Source organism: Dromiciops gliroides, chromosome 2, assembly GCF_019393635.1.
Source record: "Dromiciops gliroides isolate mDroGli1 chromosome 2, mDroGli1.pri, whole genome shotgun sequence".
Classification (NCBI taxonomy): domain Eukaryota; kingdom Metazoa; phylum Chordata; class Mammalia; order Microbiotheria; family Microbiotheriidae; genus Dromiciops; species Dromiciops gliroides.
The window spans coordinates 140,264,929-140,283,550 of NC_057862.1; the positions used below are offsets into that span (position 1 = coordinate 140,264,929).

General features: G+C 38.0%; 1 protein-coding gene and 1 pseudogene across 4 annotated transcripts in view; one reads left to right on the forward strand and one right to left on the reverse strand.

The window, feature by feature from the left end:
- Positions 1-18,622, reverse strand: part of APBA2 (amyloid beta precursor protein binding family A member 2) — a 373,381-nt gene that overhangs the window by 182,940 nt on the left and 171,819 nt on the right. The window lies entirely within an intron of this gene.
- LOC122743127 lies at positions 17,000-17,332 on the forward strand (annotated as a pseudogene).

Below are 18,622 nucleotides of genomic sequence, written 5' to 3' on the forward strand. Positions count from 1 at the left end.
GCATTTTTTTTTCTTTCATGTGACAACAGACAGCTTTGATTCCGTCTTCTGAAAACTGCTTGTTTGTAGCCTTTGTCCATTTATCAATTGAGGAATGACTCATATTTTTATAAATTTCATTAAGCTTTCTATATATTTGAGCAATGAGTCCTTTATAGGATTAAATTTCTTATTCTAATTGGCTATTCCTGTTAAATAGCCATGTAGCTTGGCTGGCTTTTTTCTGAATCCAGCCCCACATTTTTTCATTATTAACTTGTGTCATTAATTTCTATCACAGTTTTATTTGTACCTCAGATAGTATTTTAAAATTTTACTCCAGTGGATCAATAATATAATGAATGTGGTTAATTCCCCTACTAGAATGTAAAGCAAATCATCTATGCCTGCCCATTCTTCATGAGTCTCATCCATGTCCTCCCATAAATCTGTCACAAGGTTGTCCATTCAGCAACCTGGAAACCTTCCTTGAATTTTAAAAGGTTAAGCATTTTAATTAGTATATGCCATTTGTAATTAGAGAAATATGGGTCTTCTTTCCTTTCCCACCCAAATCCCTCTTCATTTTATTTATACATGTGAAAATTGACAGAAATACAATAAATTCAGTTAGCCAATACTAGATTCATGAGAAACCAAAAGATAGTCTTCCTTCATTGCCTTTTCTCTTGCACTTCACCCTCTCTGTAGCTCTCAAAGAAAGAAAACCACTAGTGAAAAAGAAAGAACATCAAGGCTGCCTTGATCAAGTCATTTACCTAAAGTCCTATATGAATGGGAAAATAAAACGTTCAGGGAAGTCCTATTTGTTTTTTGTTTTTGTTTTTTTGTGGGGCAATTGGGGTTAAGTGACTTGCCCAGGGTTACATAGCTAGTAAGTGTTAAGTATCTGAGGCCAAATTTGAATTCAGGTCCTCCTGAATCCAGGGCCACTGCTCTATCCACTGTACCACCTAGCTGCCCCTAAGGAAGTCCTATTTGAAATAAGGTATAGTCATTCAAATTTTAATTTTTAAAATTTATTTAGAATTGCTTCTTATTAATATTCTCAGGGAAAAACCCTCCTCCTCATATTTTCTGGAATTTAGTTTGAAACACCTGATAACCATTTACTAATTGATTATAATAAGTACTCAATTATAATCATTCCCACTAGTAAAGTTGAGAAGGTTAGAAATAATGTTTCCCACTAGGATAGAGTTAAATTTTTTTTCAACCAACCTTTCCAATTATGTCTCTGTTTCTGCCAACACGACATATTAATTCATAAACAAACCTGCATAAAATAAAGGTTCTAAAATGCTCATACCCTTTAACCCAGAGATTCCACTGCTAGGCATATACCCCAAGGAGGTCACTGACAATAGGGCAGTCCTCATATACACCAAAATATGTAGAGCACCATTATTGTGACAGAAAATAACTAGAAATAAAGTAGATATCCATTTATTGGGAAATGGTAAAACAAATCAGAGTAGATGAATGTAATGAAATATGTTTTTCTCTGAGAAATGATAAGCCCAACAAATAGAGAGAAGCATGGAAATACTTAGATGAACTGAAGAAAATGAAGAATGCAGGGACAGAAAAACCATATTCACAATTACTAAAACAATGGTAATGGAAAACACAATCATCACAAAGCAGCAGAGAATGAATGCTGCAACATTTTACAGAAATAATGTTGGGCCCAAAGAAGAGAAAGGTGAAGACACTTCTCTCTCCATTACTGAGAGAGGAAGGAAGGAAGGAAGGAAGAGAGTCCATGGGTGCAGAACATTGTATATAATGTTAGGTGCTATTTTTTAAAAAATGCAGATTGGTTTAAATTTTTCTTTGCTTCTTTCTCTTTTTTTAATGTTTTAAAATAAAAGGTGCTTCCCTGAAAGAGAAGAAAAGGAGAGGGATCCAGGAGGAAATCTGGGCCATGTAAAAATAAAATATATCAATAAAAATATATTAAAAATAACAAAGCTGCAGAGATCCAGGATGGGTGTTAGATATTCTTCAAGATGTCAGGCTTAACATATATCCTTACATTGCAAATGCAGTGTATGCTTATTTCTGACTTTCATCTTTGTTAGGCAGGTCATAAAAACTCAGAACAATTTCCATTAAAGCTCTTAAAAACCAGTGACCAAAACTAGGGGTGATTACAATGAGATATTGCAGTGTTGGGGAGGAAACAAGAAATAGATGTACTTTTATGTAAAGTGACACTCCTCATTTTTCCCCCTCAGTTTTTCAACTCAGATAGTAAGCAAGTCTATTGTATACAAAGCACTATTCTAAGGATACAAAAACCAAAACAAAGAAAAATAAATCAATACCTGACCCCAGAGAGCTTACATTATACCTGTGAAAGACAGCCAAACATTTACACAAATAATCTGAGAAGCAAAACACACTGACCACCAAGACAAGGTCAAGTAAGTCTTTGAAAAATGGAGGCCCCTAAGCAAAAAGCTCGGAAACAAAGCTTTTAATGAGGAGAGAGTGAATTCCAATCATGGGGGATGTCATGTATGAGTACACAAATTTGTGAGTATCATCAACTTCAGGGAACATCTAGTCATCTCACTTGGGTATTGTGTAAAATGAGGCAAAAAAGGAGGAGAACACCAATTAGTGTTGAGGAGTGTGTATTCCTAGAGGCACTGAAGGTACCAAAATAAGGAACTAACACAGTTAGATTTGAAACCAAAGATTTAGCCTGGAATTAAAGATTCTTCATATTAGAGTCAAACCTCAGAGAACAAAACAAATTCAATCAACTTTTGATTTCTTAATTACATTTTAAAGACTTAGCCCAACATATCAAATTGAAAACTGACCTTGGAGTCAGAAAGATCTGGGTACTAGCCCTGCCTCTGACACACACAGGTCATGTGACCTTGATCCAGACAACTGAGACTATAGAATACAAAAAACAAACAAAACCCTCATCATAAGTTTCTGACATGTATTGATAGGAATTGTTTCCTTAGTAGCTATCCCTTTAACCAATGAAATCATATGTTCAAACCATGCCTCTCCCCAACAAAGAATTTAAAAGTAAAATACAGTAGAACTCTACCTAAATAAAGCTCATCATAAAAATTCAGATCACAAATCTAATCCTGCCCCATAAAAACCAATAACTTTCTACAATTATAACTGGACTTAATACACAGCCTGTAAAAGGGCTAACATTCCTATATTATAGCACCAGAGTTGTAAAGAGGTTCTGTTCCACAAGAGAAATACATAATTATAATAAACAATGGGAAAAGGAGAAGAATATATTAATCTCCTTTCAGGGACCTTCTTTTCTGTTATAAGTATTCATTTATTCCCTCTTCAGTCCTCAGAAGCTTGGAGCTCTGGTCTCTAACCAGAGTGGGTAACAATCAGAATTTAAATCCTATTATGTTCCAGGGAATCTGGGAAATCCAACTAAGCTTAAGAATAAGTTCTTGCCTTCAAATAACTCATGGTCTAGTAAAAAAATGTCGAGAAGAACCTCTGGGATTGGTCCATTTGAGTTTTAAATATTTGCTTAGTCAACCTACAATCATTCCTTTTTAAAAAACTAAAGATTGGAGTTATACCACTTGAAAAGCTGAAAAGGAAAAAGTGGGAGAGATTATATGATGCTGAACTATATTAATTCTATATATTTTCTTTCCTGTGAATAGTAGGGTAAGGCAGCACAAATGGGCACAGGGGAAAAAAGGGATGACAAAAGGCTGGATAACACACACTTCCTGGAATACCTTTGCTAGAACCAGTCAATCTGATAACAACCAGAAAGCTGAATCTTTTTGGAAAACCTTTTTTTTTTTTTTTTTGGTAGGGCAATGAGAAGTAAGTGACTTGCCCAGGGTCACACAGCTTCTATGTGTCAAGTGTCTGAGGTCAGATTTGAACTCAGGTCTTCCTGAATCCAGGGCCGGTGCTTTATCTACTGTGCCACCTGGCTGTCCTCAAAACTATTTTAATGATGCCTTTATCATGTCATTGTTACCTCCCAAACACTGCTCCCCCCAATAAGAACCTTCCCTTATGAGAAATAAATACAATTACATGAAACAAAACACACTGGCTATGTCTGAAAAACATACCTTTTTTTTGTACCTATGGTCCAACACTGCTCCTAATAACTGAATCTAAAATGAGACCCAGATCACAATTTCCCATTTGTGATGTTTGGACCTTGCTACATCTAGCACCCTCCACCCCTCTTCTTCTTCTTCAAATTTATCTATCTATCTATCTACCTATTTATTCAGTCATTTATCCATTCATTCATTTATCTATTTATTTATTTATGCAGGGCAATGAGGGTTAAGTGACTTGCCCAAGGTCACAGAGCTAGTAAATAAGTGTCTGAGGCTAGATTTGAACTCAGGTCTTCCTGAATCCAGAGCTGGTACTTTATCCACTGCGCCACCTAGCTGCCTCCACTACCCCTCTTCTTGATCAAAGTGTTCATGATAGGGGAAGCAAGTTACTTAACCCTCATTGCCCTGCAGAGAGAGAGAGAGAGAGAAGAAAGAAAAAGAAAGGAAGAAAGAAAGAAGAAAAGGAAGAAAGAAAGAAAAAGAAAAAGTGTTCATGATATATACACATGAGGTTTCTGAGTCATCTACAAGCCCTTGACTTCTCTTGCATCTTAGTTGAAAGACTATATTTTTAACACAGGATTATAGATTTATAGTTGAGAAAGACTTTGGAGACTTTTGTAGTCTAGCCCCCTCTCTTTAGAAATAAGGAAATTGAGGCCCAAAGAGATTAAGTGATTTATCTAGGGTCACACAGATGAGAAAGGCCAGAGTTGAACCTGGGTCCTCACACTCCAGAGACAGCACTCTTTCCACTGTACCATGCAACTTCCTAGAATTCCTAGTCATTGAAAAAGAATCTCACATTTGGAGTACAAAGAGTTAAATTAATGGCTTAAAACTATAATTTTATCACTCTCTACCCCCTTCCCCACCATACATACATAGGACTGAAGATCATTTTGTATTTTTATTTGTTTCATAAATTTTCATGGTCAGAAAATTTATAACATAATGACCAACTTCCTAGTGACAAGTCTCCACACATTTAGCTGGTCTGGACTTCAGGCAACAGGCAGAGCGTGTTTGCACACCTATACTGGGAACATTTTTCCAGTGCTTGCATTCCTCTGATAGGCTGCTAGGTGGCACAGTGGATAGAGCACTTGCCCTAGAGTCAGAAGGATGTGAGTTCAAATCTAGCCTCAGACCTTGACACTTACTAGCTGTGTGACTTTGGGCAAGTCACTTATGCCAGATTGCCTCAAACATCTGGGGCCATCTCCATACTTCTTGATGTATATCTTGCCATTGGACTCAGATGGTTCTGGAGGATAGAATGAGGCTGATGACTTTCCACAGCCCTCCCTCACTTAAATCTAATTCACTGCAAGTCATGACATCACCTCCCAATGTCATGGTCTTCAACATTGAAGGACAAACAACAACAACTACAACAACAGCAGCAACAACAACAACAACAACAGCTTTCCTCTGGCATAGCCTTCAAAAACCCAGGGCTTTGTAAGGGATTGAAGTTGGCACAAAGCAAAGGTTCAAGGCCTTCCTGATATTGCCTTGTGTTTATCCCTTTACCTTTGGAAGACAGTCCAGTGTGGTGGGAAGAATATTGAATTTGGAGTTGGGGAATCTGGTCTGCCATTTAGCATCTATGTGACCTTGAATAATTTCTTGGGGCCTCAGTTTCCTAAACTATAGAATTAAGGTGTTAAATTAGTTCAAGGTCCCTTCTAGCTCTACATCCTCAGATCCTCAGATAAATTATAATCTAAGAATAGTATTTATGCAAGTTATTTTATACAAAGGGCACACCTAGTTTTTTATTTTAAGAAAAGCATGGTATCACTATAAAATTTTGAGACAGCTGGTTTAAGCAATGTGGTAAGTGTGGATTAATCACTTCAAAATATCTCTAAGGTCATTTCCTCCCAGAATCTATTATCATTCCCTGAGCCACAATCATATAACTTTGGTAAGAGGGAATCACACCCTCTCCCCATGCAAACTAGCATATTTCAATACTATAATGAGTGTTTTACTTTTTTGTACAGAATAAACAAAAAGAATACACGTAAACATACAGCTATCACATGGTTGCATACATATATTTTCTCATTGATGCAGAAAGCCCAACCATTGTATGTTCCTGCTTAGATCTCAGAAGTTTGGGTAAATATACAGTTCAGTTTCTTTAGCCCCCCTGAGTTATTCTCCTTTGACCAGGCAAAGGAAGGTAAGACTTATGTTTGACTCAAGGCATTGAGTAGAGCCAGTCATTAGGTGAAGGAGTCAGGAACTATGAAGATGGGTCTTGTCTTCTCTTTGTGATTTAGGTCACAGGCCTTTGAGAAAGCCCCTCCCCAAACTTCCCACAGAAGTTTCTACAGCCAATTCCGGGATATGTAACACCCAACTAAAGAAATGTTTCTCACATCAATGTGTCTGATACTCATTTTTTGTTGTTGTTTTTCATGACCACATGTAACAGTAACTAGTTAGGTTGCCTGACCCTAAATTTCTAACCTCCCCCAAAACTCTCCAGTACTTTAAAAGGGGTTAGTTAATTGTCAATGAACATTTATTAAGTGCCTACTATATGTCAGTCATTGGTTTAGGATTATCTAATTTCTGCCATTGTTTCAATCCCTCCACCAATTGTGTTCCCTCAATTTAGAGGTCCCTGGCACTCTAGTTCCCTTTAGCCACTTATGTCAGATAAACTTTTACAAAGGAACATTTATTTCAGAGTCAGAGAATGGAGCAGAATAGTTTTCCACAAAGGAAGCCCTCCAAATAAGAAGGTTGCTTTTCAAGCTAGGTGTCTGTTGCTCCTGGTCTTAGTAGACTTTCTGCTGCCACTACCTAGGAATTTTTTTAAAAATAGAAAAATTTCTCCTCCAAAGACTAAGGGTTCCCTAGACTCATGACCTTTCCCAAGTTTCCCTTCTCTGGTAGCACTCCTTCCCTTAATGTATCTATCTGTAATCTAGTACAAACAGGCAGTCATAATGCATGACCAATCATTATAACAGCATAAAAGAATTTCAGGATAAACAACTGTGTGTCATTGATGTGAATTAAAGGTGAGGCCTGGTAAAGCTCCAGTAGATAGATTCCAGTTTAAAGAATTCAGCAGTCATCAATTCCAAAGTTCTTGCTTCTCACATGGCAGTCCTTCCTCTAGACATTTATATTAAATGTTAAAGCTTATGGAGAATTCCCCTTGCATTTCCTCTTAAGAGGTAGGAAGGGTCGATGTTCTCCTTAACTTTTACTCTCAATTAAATGCCACACTCTCTCTCACTTTCCAGAGAACTGGAACATTCTCCTATCTGGGGTCCATCTCCAAAGTTCCCTCCTAGTAGCTACCTAACTACTCAATTTCTACAGTTCCCAGAACTATGACCCAAGCCTTTACATGTTAGTCATTCAACTAATACAAGATACCAGGAACTTCTCCTGAATTCCTCATATTCATTCTTATGGCACAGAAGTATTTCATTATATCAAAGTACCACAATTTGTTCTGTTATTGCCCCATTTAAAGGACATCTACTTCATTTCCAATTCTCTGCTAATATAAAAACAAGTTGTTTTATGACTATCATGATATGTAAGGGACCTTTCTTTTTATCTCTAATCTCCTTGAGGTACTTGGTTTCTAAGCATGGGATCCGCCCCATCTGTATATGAACATTATAGTCATTTTCTTTGCATAACTCCAATTTCCTTTCCAGGATGGTTGGATCAATTCACAGTTTCACCTACATATTCATGTAGCTTTCTCTGAGGATGAAGATTTGTTTTTAATACCTTCAAGGGCTAACATAGGACCTTGTGTATGCGCAAGTCCTTCATGGGGTTAGGGGTGGAAAAGTTAGTTGAAACTTAATTGAATGGAACTCCAAGTCACTATATTAGTCCAAATGCCATCCAGTCCCCTAAAATGATCTTCTTGGCACCAGTTATAAGCTGCACTCAATCTTTTGTATATATTTATTCTGTACATATTTATATGTGTTCATGTTAGCTTCTCCTATAGAAGATCTTGATAGTGGAAATTTTCACTTTTTTCTTTAAATATCCCCTTTATAACAATGATCACAGTGTCTATCACAGAGGATCATAGATGGAAGAAACTTCAGAGGTCATCTAGTCCAATGCATTTATTAAAAATGAAGAAAATGAGGTGATGTAACATACCCATAGCTGCAAAGGCAATAAATAATAGAGCTGAGATGGGATAGGCACTTAATACATTCTTATGGGTTGATCAATACAAAACAAATTTGAAGGTAAAGTGTGACATATTTGGAATAATACTATAAAACTGCTTCCCAAACTGGCAAACAGGAGTTTTTGAATGACTGCTAACATTTCAGAGCTAAGATCATTATGGTAAGGTTTGAGAGTTTTTCCTATGCCTTCCTCAAACTGAACAGCCAGAAAGGTAGTGACTCTAGACTCCCTATCGTAGCCATCAAATAAAAGATAGGGAAGATTTAGCTTGGTTTGGGAACTGGCATTTTGCTTGATGACATTTGGAACAATTATCTTTTGAATTTTAAATTAAGAAAATGTGTTCCCCCCCCTCCCCAAAGCTGGATGGACTCCCCTGAGGCCTTTATTTTATAATCCATATCCTTAGTATAATTGTTCTTCATGGAATCCACTCAAATAAATAAGAAAAACATAACTAATAATTCTTTCACATGTGATCCACCCCGAACTAGATCGCAAAATATAGGTATGTGGCTAAACAAGAAATATGTTATTCTCTTTCCCCTCTACTCCGTTCACAATAATAGCAGCTAATCATATAAATAGTCAAACAACTCTGCTCTCTAGTCACAAACTGGAAGAAAAAAAACCCAACCCTCTTTTGCTTTTATTTCTATTGCAAACTTCCTGTGAGTTTAAGTCTTGATAGAACAATGCAAAAGCTGACAATTAGGGCATGATTTGGGGCAAGGTAGGCAGCTAATAATGGTAATTCAGACCAACATCTTTCTTCCCTTAATTATCTGAGTGATTTCCCCCAAAGTGGTTTTCCATTTCCTTTTCTTTTTTTTTCTCTCTCTCCTGGATTATCTGTACACTTAGTTCTTGAAAGCATATGTAAAAGCCAATTCAGGCTGATAGTTTGAAGCACAGTTTCCAATTCCTTCCAGCACAGTGGGAAGTTTTTTGTAGTTACACACTGGAAAACCCAACCCACACCTATACCAGTGGTTATTGGGGAAATAAGAGTGATGATGATGATGGTGGTGGTAGTGGTGGTGGTGGTGGTGCTGCTGCTGCTAGTGGTGGTGGTAATGATAATAACACCTTACATTTGTAAGTGCTTCCATGGGCCAAGACATTAGATTCCCTGTATACTCCACAGTACTCATTACTAGAACTCCATGTGTTCTGTATGAACAGTATGAACCTTCTGTAAGTTCCTAATAAATGGTACAACACACACTAAAAATGCAACAATAGGGGCAGCTAGGTGGAGTAGTGGATAAAGCACCAGGCCTGGATTCAGGAGGACCTGAGTTCAAATTCAACCTCAGACACTTGACACTTACTAGCTGTGTGACCCTGGGCAAGTCACTTAACCCCAATTGCCTCACCCCCAAAAATGCAACAATAATTTAAAGGAGGAAGAGGTCACTGTGGGCCAAGGTGAGGAAGGAAAGCTTTATAAAGAAGGGAAGACTTGTGATGGACTTTGATGGATGGATAGTACATGTTATATTCCATGTGAAATCAGAGGAGATGGGTTTGAATACCAGGCGCTATTACTTATTACAATTATGACCTTGTACAATTCATTTATTCACTTCAAGCCTTAGTGTCCTTATCTGTAAAATGAAGAAGTTCAACCAGATAAATTCTAAAATCTCTTTCAGTTCCATATACTTTGATCAGACCCAAGTTGTTGAGTATTTTTGTTTGTTTTTTCCTTTTTTGTAGGACAATGAGGATTAAGTGACTTGCCCAAGGTCACACAGCTAGTGTCAAGTGTCTGAGACCATATTTGAACTCAGATCCTCCTGAATGCAGGGCTGGTGTTTTATCTACTGCAGCACCTAGCTGCCCCCCAGACCCAAGTTTTCTAAGAAATCCAGAATGGCTATAGTGCTGTGTTCATGTAGAGGAGTAGTGGGAGGTGACAATGGAAAAAGAGATGGGATGCAGATTGTGGAAGACACTGAACATCAGGCTGAAGATTTTAGATGAAATTATCTTACTGCCAATGGGGTAACTTAGAAAGTTTGTGAATAGAGGAGTTATAACTTTATTCTGGGTACTTTACCCAGGGAAGTTTTAGGCATAGGAAGAAACCTACTTCCAATACGGTTGTTCCAAGTGCCTTTTTCTTTTTCTTTCTTTCTTTCTTTCTTTCTTTCTTTCTTTCTTTCTTTCTTTCTTTCTTTCTTTCTTTCTTTCTTTCTTTCTTTCTTTCTTTCTTTCTTTCTTAGTGAGGCAATGGGGGTTAAGTGACTTGCCCAGGGTCACACAGCTAGTAAGTGTTAAGTGTCTGAGGTCAGATTGGAACTCAGGTACTCCTGCCTGACTCCAGGGCCAGTGCTCTATCCACTGCGCCACCTAGCTGCCCGCAAGTGCCTTTTTCTAACCCAAATACAGTATGTATATCCTTAGCTTAACTGGAGAATATGAGAGGAAGCCAAAAGAAGGGTAGCTTTCTTGGAATTAAATGAAAGGGCTCAGTTCATTATAAGATTCCATATCAATCTGCTTTGGTAGATCACGGTTCATATTTTGCCCACTGTCTATGAGTAAATCCTAAGCCTCTTTCCCAAACCCTTTTCTCTTCTTTTTCTATAGCTTCTATCTTAATGATTTAATTAACTCCAAAATATTATATTTATGCAGCTATTTCTCTAATCTGTCCTTCCTTCATGATTCTACAGGCAACAGGGTAATGGATAGAGCACTGGACTTGGAGGCAAAAAGACCTTAGTTTGAATGCTGCCCTAAACACTTAATGCTGTCTAACTTTGTGCAAGTCACTTCATTTCTCTCAGTCTCTCTTTCCCCATCTTTAAAGTGAGGATGATAGTAGTAGTAGGCTTCCGCTAGTCGAGGACAACCATGGATCAGTGCCTTGAAGAGCCACAGGCCACAGGGTGGCTGTGCAGTCCAATACGGGAGCTGCAGCTCCTGCCACAAGGAGGACATTGGAAAACTGCGCTCTTTGTTGCCCATCGGTTCCTGCGTCTCATTCGTTTTTCTTCCTCCAGAGCTTGGAGGCCCCCTGGCGTCAAGCCCTATGTCAGTCGAACAAGTGACATAACTGGTAACTGCCGCATACCGTGTTGAATCTACCCCATAAGGAGAGGCTGGAGTGTCCTCTCCAGGGCGTTGGCCTGGGCGGATCAATATGGAAAACAAGCTGTTGCCCATGTAGCAGGTTTTCCCTCTCCACGACATTGGTGGATCCAAAGGAGAGGCAGAGCCAGTACAGTTTGGCACCAGTGCCGCCGCAGGAGTTGCCAGAGGGATGTGATGTCCAACACCCAACTGCCTAGGGGACTCCGACTCCTGATTTTTCCTCAGGGTTAACTCCCGAAGCCTTTCTCATATATGGGTATAGCCGCAAGGCAGCAGAGGTTTAAAATCAGGGTTCCTTCCCCTAGGCGAGTTGTGGACCAAGGCTAATGAGCCCTACCTGCCCAAAGCGACTGGTTTTAAGGAGACAGTGACTCACCTTCGCCCCTTCTCCTGTTAGTGGAAACAGTTCCACCATGAGAAGGCAGGAGTTGGGCTTTGATTGTCAGAGGCTATTTGAGATGCATGCCATTAGAGCATTTTATAGAAAGCAGGAGCTTATCCCCACTCCCACCCCAATTTGTGATAATCAGATGCCTATTGGACATCCCTACTGGATGCCCCTTAGGCATCTCAAATTCAAAATATTCAATATAGATTTCATTAACTTGCCTCAGACTACCTATTCTCAGAGTATCTGTTTATGGCACCATTATCTTTCTAGTTATCCAGACTTAAACAGTCTTTGAGTCTTCACATGCCCTTGTTTTACTCCTCACCCCCAAAACCAGTCAAAAATTTCTTAATCCCACTCTGGCAATATTTCTCACATCTGTCCCATATATTAATTCACATGGCCACCATTGTAGTTCAGGCCCTCATCACTTATCAACTAGACTACTTCAATAGATTCTTAATTGACCTCCTTGCTTCCAATCTCTGCCCTTTCTGATCCATACTCCCTAAGGCCACCAAAATTAAAAAGAAAAAAACTGGAGACTAACTTGATATCCATCTTTTGGGGAATGTCTAAAACAAGTTATGGTATATGAATGTAATATACTATTGTGACATAAGAAAAAAATGATTACAGAGAAAATTCAGAAGATTTCTATGAACTGGTCTAAAATGAAATGAGCAAAACCCAAAACAACCTATATAATAATGACATTATAAAGTTAGACAATCCATCAACAAGCATTTATTACGCACGTGTCAGGAACTGTGCTAAGTGTTGGACATACAAGGAAAGGCAAAATGATTGAAATACTTGAAAACACTGATCAATGTGGTATCAAACCAGGATTCAGATGAACAACAATGAAGCATATTACCCAACCCCTGACAGATATGACAGACTCAAGATACATTTTTGCATATGGGCAACAAGTGATTTTGCTTTTTCTTAACTATGCATATTTGGCATGAAGATTTGTTTTCTTTTTGTTTTTGGTTTTGGTTCAATTAGGGCAGAAAAAAATTGATAATTGAAAAATATTACATTAAATTATACAAAATAAAGCATAGGTCTAACTATCCTGATCAAGAAGTTTCCTTGGTTCCTTATTCTTCTTAGGACAGAATTAATACTTCTTGTCTAAGGTCTATATAATATAGCATTGTTCTACTTCTCCCAATTTGTTTCATGTGACTCACCTTCCTACACTCAAAGCTCCAACCCAATAGGTCTACTTGCTGTTAACTGAACTCAGCATTCCATTTCTGACTTTGGGGCCTCCCCATGCTTGATGCTCCCCATCTTTCCTGCCTTTGATCTCTTAACTTCCTTCAAGGCTAGCTCAGAGTCACCTGCTATAGAAAAACCTTTCCCGATCTCCCTAGTTGTCAGTGGCTACTGTTCCAATAGCCTTCTAATTAATATATTTGAACTCGGCTTTCTACTTTCTAATTCATCCTCCATACAGTTGCCAAAATAATATCCCTAAAAAACAAATCTGACCAAGCTATTCCCTGCTAAAGAGACATCAGTGGTTCCCTACTGCTTCTAGGATAAAATTAAAAGTCCTCTATTTGTAGTTAAACCCCTTCACTATCTGGTGCAGACCCATCTTTCCAAGATGATTACACCGTGCTACTCACTTTCACGTTGCTTATAGCCCAAAATGCTCCCCTTTCTTATCTCCGTCTCTAAGAATCCCATGTTGCCTTTAAGGGTTAGCTCAAGTGTTTCTTCTTTCAGAAGGCCTTTAGTGATTACCCCATTTGTTAGTGCCCCAAATTACTTTGCATTTTTAAATATCTCTTGTACTTAGTTGTATGTGTATACATTTTATTTCTCCACTAAAATATATGTTCCTTGAGGTTCGGGGATTGTTTGGTTTTTGTCTTTGCACTCCTAGCACCTAGGACAGTTCCTGGAACACATCACTCACCTTAAAAATACTTATTGAATAGAAAATACATGTATACCTCTATTCTGATTAGTAGTCAGCGATTCTTGCTTTCTATTGGGGGTAGCCAAAATACAAAAGCCACAAATTACTTTTCTACATTTCACAAGATTTCCCAGAGAGCAAACAGGGAGAAATTTAAAAGAATACAAGATACCTCTTAGTGAGATGCCCCATGTAAACATGAAACCTTTCAGAGAGATATGGCCAGGCAGATTCTCTTGTGGTCTAAATGCCTGCTTTCATTAAGTCACACAGCAAGAAACCTAGGCTCTGCTGTGATGCAAGTGCTAACATAACTTAATAACCACAGCTTGCAGTCTTCCTCCTGGGCCCCCTTCTACCTACCCCTCCTAATTCCAATATAAACTAAGGTAGGTAAAGGGGTTATGATTTATCTGACTGGCTAATTGTTCACTGAAAAACAAGTTTTTCAGTGAAAAAAATCTCAGCTTTTCATAAATAGGAGTTAATTTTTCTTTAGCAACTGATAGTTCTATCATACATCAGTATCCAGCTCACCTACCAAGTTGGATATTAATATGATTTATAAGATACCTCCTCTCTTCATTTTAATTTGACATATACCAGATATGTAATGTAGAGTAATAAAATGAGACAGAAAAAAGTATAAAGATCAATATCAAGGAGCAAAATTATTCCTGTTTGAAGGTGACTTGATGGTTTACTTAGAAAAGCTCAGAAAATCTCTGAAGAAATGAACCAAGTCAATTAAAAATTTCAATAAGGAGGAGCAGCTAGGTGGCGCAGTGGATAGAGCACCGGCCCTGGAGTCAGGAGTACCTGAGTTCAAATCCAGCCTCAGACACTTAATACTTACTAGCTGTGTGACCCTGGGCAAGTCACTTAACCCCAATTGCCTCACTAAAAAAAAATAAAAAAATAAAAAATAAAAATTTCAATAAGGAGAAGTATACAAAAATAAATTCCTAACAGTAATTACCTTTTCTATACAGTACTAACAACAAAAAAGGAGAGGATAAAGTAAAGAGAAATTCTATTCAAGAAGCATAAAATATCAAGGAGTTAACCTAGCAAGTAATACTTAACTAAATATAACTACATAACGCTCTTGACAGAAGTCAAGGCCATTCTTTCAGATAGGCCATGCCAACATCATAATTATGTCAATATTCCCTAAGCTAATATCAATCAGTCATCCAATAATTTGAGGGGGGGGGCAGGGCAATGAGGGTTAAGTGACTTGCCCAGGGTCATACAGCTAGTAAGTGTCAAGTGTCTGAGGCCAAATTTGAATTCAGGTCCTCTTGAATCCAGGGCCAGTGCTTTATCCACTGCATCACCTAGCTGCCCTCTCAATAAATATTTATTAAGTATCTAATATGTAACAGGCACTGTGCTAAATGTTACATAAAAAAGCAAAAGATAACCCCTACCATCAAGGAGCTCACAATCTAATGGTGAGAGATAAGACACAAGAAACAGATAAGCTGTATACAGGGTAAACAGGAAATAAATAAGAAAGGAAAGGTATTAGAATTAAAAGGAGTTGAAAAAGATTTCTTGTGGAAGGTGAGATTTTAGCTGGGTCTTAAAGAAAGCCAGGTAAGCCAGTAAGTAGAGGAAGGAGAACATTCCACTTATGAGAGACAGTCAGAGAAAATGCCTAGAGCCAATATGGGAGTGTCTTGTTTGTGGAATAGCCAGTAGGCCAATGTCACTGACTGAGGGGACTAGGTAATTAAGGGTTTTGAAAGCCAAACAGAGTATTTTGTATTTGATACTGGAGGCAATAGGGAGCCACTGGAGTTATTGAGCAGGGTTGTATCATGGTTTGACCTGAAATTTAGGAAAATCACTTTAGTAGCTGAATGGAATATGGATTGGAGTTGGGAGAGACTTGAGACAGGAAGACCTACTAGCAGCTATTGTAGTAACTGAGGCACAAGGTGATGACAGTCTATACTATAGTGGTGGTAGTTTCTGGGAAGAGAAGGTGGCCTGTGCCAGAGATGTTGGAAAGGTGAAATCAGCAGGCCTTGTCAAGAAGATTGGATTTGGGGAAGGGGGGAGGAGAGAGTGATAGTGAAGAATTAGGCATGACTCCTAGGTTGTGAACCTAAGGGATTAGGAGGATAGAGTTGCCCTCTACAGTAACAGGGAAGGTAAAAGGAGGGGAGGGTTTAGGGGGAAAGATAATGAGTTTGGTTTGGGACATGTCGAGTTTAAGATATCTACTGGATATATATAATATACAGGTTTAATGTGGTACCAACCATATGACCAAGGGATACCTTTCTAGAACTAGATAAAGTAATAAAAATTAATTCAAAAACACAAATCCCTTTCCTAACAACTAAATGTGTATCATGTGCCAAAATTCCTAGTTACAACTGGCTCTAGAAATGTTTTTGAGCAAGAGGAGCATCACTCCCAAATGGGAGGTATAACCAGCCATATTACCACATCTTTCTTACATATAGATTGAGCCAGGTGGTTTTCCCCAAAACAATTTGAATGAAGTAAGGATTTTGGACATATTAATTTGATGATTATGTTTGCCCATAAAAATGCCAGATAACTTCCTTTATTTTTAAAAAAATTTTTAAACTTCCTTTAAAAGTATTAATCATATAGCTTAAACACTAAGTGACCTTTGGGTTATATTTGTAAAATATATATAATGAAATTATTCTTCTTTAATGTGACAAATATTTGTGGAATGGAAACTATAGTAATACAATTTATATTACTTTTTATCATTACTATAATTTTCTAATTTTTCAAAGTATTACCAACCCAGTTACAAACTTATTAGCTATATGACCATTGCGAAACCATGAGAGTTCGCTTTGCATAATTTTTCTTATCTCTAAAATGGGATTAATAATATTTGCCTTCTCTACACTAGTGTTCTCAGAGAGATAAAAGAATATGAGAAAGCACTTTTTGAAATAGTAAAAAGCACTCTGCGGGGGCAGCTAAGTGGCGCAGTGGATAAAGCACCGGCCCTGGAGTCAGGAGGACCTGAATTCAAATCTGACCTCAGACACTTGACACTTACTAGCTGTGTGACCCTGGGCAAGCCACTTAACTCCAATTGCCTCACCAAAAAGAAAAAAGAAAAAAAAAGCACTCTGCAATCAAATGATGATTAATTATAATATTTTCTTTTTAAAGTCATAGAATGTTTTTTGGGTTTTTTTCCTCCATCTTGGAACCTCGGAGGCCTCCTGGAAACAGGACTTCTAGAATGGCAAAATGTCTGGAAGACTGTGGTCCAAGGCCATTTTTGCTGGCTACAAGGGAGGCCTGCGAAACCAGAGGGAACATACAGCTCTTTTGAAAACTGAAGGAGTCTATGCTCAGGATGAAACTGAATTCTATTTGGGCAAGAGATGTGCTTATGTATACAAAGCAAAAAACAACACAGTGACTCCTGGTGGGAAACCCAACAAAAGAAGAGTGATCTAGGGGAAAGTTACTCGGGCTCATGGTAATAGTGGAATGGTTCGGGCCAAGTTCAGAAGCAATCTTCCTGCCAAGGCCATTGGACACAGGATCCAAGTGATGCTGTATCCCTCAAGGATCTAGAATATGAAAACTGATTGTATAAAATTACACATTTTTTGCAAAATAAAATAAAATAAAGTCATAGAATGTTAGAGCTAAAAGGAAATAGACATCATCAGGAATGGTTAAGTAACTTGCCCAACAGTTCCTATGAAGAGCTCTCCTTAAACCCAAGTTTTTAATCTATGTATCTCTTATAATCTTATTTGCCAATAAAAAATAAATAAGGAATAATGTACATTCCAACCTTGGTTAGCCAGATCCCACCTCTCTGCCTCTCAATGTTACACAAGATGTTTAGCTGTTCTTGCTGTGTCCAAGACTTCTCAGATTCCTTCATCAAGCAAAGGGCTTATTTTATTGAACGGCTGGCATCCTGGAAGAGGCCTCACATGTTCCCCACACAGTGGAGTGTCTCTCTGCTGTCCTGACATCCGCAGCAACAACTTCTCACTGAAAAGTAATCTAAGACTTCTGTGAGTTATCCAGATTTCCAGATCCCAATCAAATGGTATAGATGAAGGAATATTGAAGTGTGATTGACTTGGTCTGAATATAACTAGAGGAATAAACTCAGGAGGAGCTTGATAACTTCTTTCAATATAATCAGTCAGTATAGGAGATTAATCTGGTGGGATCTAGTGGTGTTTCCTCAAGACTTTTTTCATCTTTTAATTTTTTTCCCTTTCCTAGTCTGTGTCTTATGAATGGTGTCAGGATAGGTCTTTTTTAAGTATGTGAAAACAGACAAGTCTACACATAAGTCTCCTTTTCTTCTACTAAAAACAACAGAGAGCAAGTCACCAAGTCCCTACTATGTGCAAAGGCAATATGCTAAGCATTGTTGGGAATAGAGAAGTAAAAGAAATCTATTCTTCCCTGTGGACAGGAATCTTAGCAGCTACTCAGACAAAGCATGAAGCTAGAGAAAGCAATACAGAATATAATTAAAGGGTTAGCTGTTAGAGACTATAGGAATTCAAAAGAGAAAATGGAAACCAGTTCAGTGAAAAAAGCATAGAACTGGGAATCAAAAGACCTGCATGACAAAAGACCTGAGTTTTAGTCTCAGCTCTGCCATCCTCACAAGTAAAATGAAAGGGATTAATTTGATTACCTCTAAGATCCCTTTCAACTCAGTAAGTCAATGTTCCTAACAATGTAAACTTTAGATGATATAAAATCAATCAGTATCTAATTTGTGAAATCTGATTTTCTATTGTCTATAGATTATCCTTCTGGCTTACTGGGGAAAATATTGAAGCACAGTCACTGACCAATAAGCTTTAGCCAATATAAAAATATACCAAT